The sequence below is a fragment of the Heteronotia binoei genome, chromosome 15 (genome assembly GCF_032191835.1).
Source record: "Heteronotia binoei isolate CCM8104 ecotype False Entrance Well chromosome 15, APGP_CSIRO_Hbin_v1, whole genome shotgun sequence".
Classification (NCBI taxonomy): domain Eukaryota; kingdom Metazoa; phylum Chordata; class Lepidosauria; order Squamata; family Gekkonidae; genus Heteronotia; species Heteronotia binoei.
The window spans coordinates 30,651,912-30,656,923 of record NC_083237.1 but is presented as its reverse complement, the minus strand read 5'-3'; positions in this window follow the sequence as shown (position 1 = coordinate 30,656,923).

The window sequence follows — 5,012 nt, the reverse complement described above, 5'->3', positions numbered from 1 at the left end:
GGCTTGCTCGTTCCCCCAGCTCTATTATATTAACCCTTGGAGTATCTCATGCACTGCAAAGCCACTGAAAGATGAAACCCCAACCAAGCATGCTTAAACAGTGGCTGCTGATCCAAGCCTGGAGAGAGATCCGGTAATTCCAATAGCCTCTCCTTTAAACAACAAAACCAAAACAAGGAAAAGAAAAGGAAAATATCTGTCTTTTAGAATTATTCTTGCACAAGACCCAGTCCTGGGATGGTTTGGTTTGGTGTAGGGATGCCAGCCTACCTGGGGAAGCCTTCCTCGGAATTACAGCTCATCTCCAAACTACAGAGATCAGTTCCCCTAGAGAAAATGCTTTTTGAGGTCCCTGTTGTCCTTTGGTTCCAGCTCCAAGTCTCCAAGAATTTCCCAACTGGATCTGGCAATCCTATTTCCCCAATCCCCCACCGATGGCCAGGGGGAACCTGGCAAGTTGCCAGCGGTAACCCTATTTAGCTAAAATATTTGGTTTGATGGCTATTTAATAAATGTATTCCTTTGAGGCTTCACTCCTGCTTGCTCCACTCACCAACCCTGCAGTTCGCTGTGCTGACAAGATTTAAAGGTCATTAGAACACTGATCTTGTCAGGTTTCGGAAGCTAAACAGGATCAGCCCTCATCGGTATTTGGATGGGAGACCACTGAGGAATTCCAGGGTCGCTGCATAGAGGCAGGCAATGGCACCTCTGAATGTCTCTGGCCTTGAAAACCCTCTATTGTCACCATAAATCAGCTGTGATCTGATGGCAAAAAAATAATAGTACTGAATTAGCAGTTCTCCCATCTCTCAAAAGAGTTGTGACAATAGCAGAGGAAGCAACAGCAAGCGCTGTCACCCTTTTTTGTAGACTGTAGCCCCTGCCAAATTTAGATTTGGAATAAATATTATGACCTACCTTTCTCACCAATCAGGAGGACCCAAAGCAGCTTGCATTGTTCTTTCCTCCATTTTATCCTCACAACAACCCTGTGAAGTAGGTATGTCTAACCAGTTCAAGGTCACCCAGAGATAAATAATCTGTGCCAGAATGTTCCGCTGCAGTTTCCATAATCCTCCTGAAATTGGTGGCCAGTTTTCAAATGCCTACCTTTAATTTTCTGATGAGTTGTGCCTGCCACAGCCAACCATAGTGCTCAAAGGAAAAAGCATGGAGGGGGGGGGGGTGTTCTGGCCAATTTTGAACCCCCTAGCTTTATTCTGATGAGTTATCCTCACAAAAAAAGAGTGCTTTAGTTTCCATAACAAATAGCAAGTCAGTTGGGGTTTCTCATAATAACCAGGGGGGCAAAGATGTTCTGATTCTCTTAATCAGGGGTGTCAAATACGCAGTTCAGGGGCCAAATCAGGCCCCCAGACGACTCCTATCAGGCTCCTGAGCAACTGGTTGTTATCGGCTTCCTTCTCCCTATTTCTTGCTTCCTTCTGCATAACAGAAGGCTTGCAAGGCTTGCTCAATTGCACAGGAGCTACAGAGCAAAGTCTCTATTTTCTCCATAGGCTGAGGCTCATCCCTTGAGGAGGAAGAAAGAAGGAATAGCATGCTTTGCCAGACTCTCTCAATTACACAGCAGAGCTACTGAGGCAAACCTCTCTTCCTTCTATTGGCTGAGGCTCCCTCCCCCCCAAAAAAATCCCCTGGGGAAGGAAGGAAAGAGCTAGAGCTTCCTTTGCCCAGTTCCTTGGATCCCATGGAAGAAATACAAAGAAAGCAACTTTAAGACCCATGAGTGCTGACGTTTTAAGTTTTAAAAAAATATATATATTTGTGTTTATCTGTGTTCTTTGTAAAATTTATATCTCTGCTACTTAATTTTACATGACCCGAGAGAAATTTATATCTCTGCTACATGACCCGGCCTGACATGACTCGGCCCAACCCTACATGGCCTGGCCCAACAAGGTCTAATTTATGTCAGATCCGGCCCTCATAACAAATAAGTTCAACACCCCTGCTCTTAATCTTTGGCACTGTAACTCCCAGGATCATCCTGGAGCTGGTGGCCAGTTTTGAGGCTTACAATGTAAATAAAATGGTTATACAACACATAAAAGCACAATTTAAAATCACAGTTAGGACTGCCAATTAAGAACTAAATTAGTCAAATGCAGCCCAAAATAAAACTGTCATCGACTACTTCCTGAAGATCCAAAGTGAGAAGGCCAAGCTCACCTCTTTTGGGGAGATTGTTCCATAATTGTGGGGCTGCCACTGAAAAGGCCCTCTCTCATGTGCCCACCAGACTAGTTTCTTTGATTGGTGGGACTATAAGGAGGGCCTCTCCTTGTGATATGAATTACCGGAACATATGGGAGAAGATGGTCCTTTCGAAATCCTGGTCCCAAGCCATGCAGGGTTTTAAAGGACAAAACCAACATCTCGAATTGGGCTTGGGAGCAGATTGGTAGCTAGTGCAATTGCTGTAGTAGTGGGGTCACATGTATTCTGCTGCTCTACCTGTAGCTTCCACACACTCTTCAAGGGTAGCCCCGAGTAAAGCACATTGCAGAAGTGCAGTCTAGATGTAGCTAAGACATGGATCACTGTGGCTAGATCTGACTGAACAAGGAATCGGTGCATCTGATGCACCAGCCAAAGCTGGCCAAAAGCACTCCAAACCACCTTAGCCACCTGGTTTTCTAAAGTGATCGCTCTATCAAGCAGCACTCCTAACATGAGAACCTGGTTTTTCAAGTGGAGTATAACCCCCTCCAAGGCAAGAAACATCTCAAAGCCCCAGTCTATCTTTCTGTTAACACAGAGAACCTCTGACTTGTTGTGATGAAGCTTGCTCACCGTCATCCAGCCCATTACGGCTCCAAACACCAGTTCAGAACATCAATAGCAAGGAGTGGAGGAAATTTAAAGGATATATGGAGAAAGAGTGGAATGTAAAAAGACATTGGACAATTTTTTAGCATTATTGAGGGGGAAAAAAGAAAAAGAAAAAAGAAAATATATACATTGAATTTTGATCAGTCAGTAGTACCTTTAGTATTGAACTTGAATTTATAACTTCGGGAAGTCAACATTGGAGGGAGGGGGGATTGAAATGTCATATGGGTTAGTACTGAAATAATTAAGAAATAATTAAGTTTTGTAACCATATGCTATCAATAAATTGTTAAAACACGAGAACATCAATAGCAGAGCTTTTTTTGAGCAGGATGCACAGGAACGCAGTTCCAGCTGGCTTGGAGTCAGGGGGTTGTGGCCTAATATGCAAATGAATTCCTGCTGGGCTTTTAAAAAAATGTGTGAAACACTGGTAGGGTTGCCAAGTCCAACCCCAGAAATATCTGGGGACTTTGGGGGTGGAGCCAGCCGTCTTTGGGGGTAGAGCCAGGAGACACTGGGGTGGAGCTAGGGGGGAGGGGGGGAAATGGCGCCGGGGAGTGTGGCAAGCCGCCCCGCCGCTGCCGCCTCTTCTCCGCTCACCGTGGCTGCTCCTCCGGGATGGGCTCAGCCTGAGCCCATCTTGGAGAAGCAGCCACGGCGAGCAGAGAAGAGGCGGCAGCGGCGCAGCGGCCTCGCCCGCTCCGCCTCTGGGGTGGAAGCGGAGGGGGGTGTGGAGGCGGGCCGGGGGGTGGCGAGCCGCAAGTCCGGGTCCTAGAAGGGCCCGGATTCGCGGCTCGCCATGCTCCTGGCCTGCCTCGCCCTCCCCTTCTCTGGTTTTGGCTGCGCTGGTCTTGGCTGCTCCTCCGAGATGGGCTCAGCCTGGGCCCATCTCGGAGGAGCAGCTGCAGTGGGCGGGGAGGGGGCGGCAGCGGCGCGGCAGCCTCGCCCGCTCCAGGATCAGGCAGCTCGCCATGCTCCCCGGCGCCGTTTCCCCCCTCCCCCCGCTTCCGTTTTTTTGGGGAGCGGGGGAAGAGGGCGGAAATCCTGGGGTCCCCCGCCAGGGCGGGAGGGTTGGGAAGCCTAAACACTGGCAATGTCTCGGGTATGGCCTAATATGCAAATGAGTTCCTGTTGGGCTTTTTCTACAAAAAAAAGCCCTGATCGATAGCATCCTCAGAACTAGGTGGGGATGAAGGTAGAGTTGGGTATCATCTGCATATTGGGGACACTGCAGCTCGTACTTCCTGATAACCTCTGCCTGATTAAACCCTATGGAGGCCCCTTGGCAGTTGAAATCTTGGGGGGCCCCCTTGCAAATTATTAGTGCCCCTGCTGCAGCCTGCAGGCACCTTCTCAAAAGCCCCTTTGACAAAGCTGAGGGGGAGAAGCAGAGGGGGCAAACTTGGTGATGATGCTAGCAGCAGCCTCACTAGGCAAATTGGGCAAAGAGTGGCTCAGTTGCTGACTGCGCATGCAGGCTGGGAGGGCTGCAAGCTGGGGGGAAACGGGGGTGGGGGAAAAGCTGGCCCAGGATCCCTAAAGGCATGGGGGCCCATAGGCCAATGCCTATTTGGCCTAATTGTTAATCCGGCCCTGCCTCTCCCAGTAGCTCCATGTAGATATTGAATAGCATGGGGGATAAGGTCAGACCCTGCAGAACCTCACAGGTCAATGGCCACAGGGCAGAGCTGGAATCTCCCTACACTACCTTCTGTGACCAGCCCCCCAGATAAGACTCAAACCACTTAGCAGTCTGAAGTCCCAGTGCTGAGAGATGGTTCTACAGGATACTATTGCTGATAGTAGCAAAGGCCACTGAGAGATCTAGCCAAACTAGTGAAGTCACATTCCCCCGTCTTGTTCTCACCAGCCAAAAGCAACCTGATGCAAGAAAAGAGAGCACCAGGCGAGAGAGGCCTGCTTGGGCTAGCTAGAGATCCAGCCAGCCCAAGCAGGTCTCACAGGCCTGGGACTTTCCTGGGCCGCCCCCCTTCCCCAGGCAAAAGGCCAGCAAGCTACCTGCCGCCCAGAATCACATAAGAAGTGGAGAAAGAGTGGCATGGGCTTCTCCAGGGGTTAATGAGGGCTGCTGGGAGCATGGCAAAGCTTCTGGTGGCTGGCTGGTTGGCTGCTCTCCTAAACCAGGGATT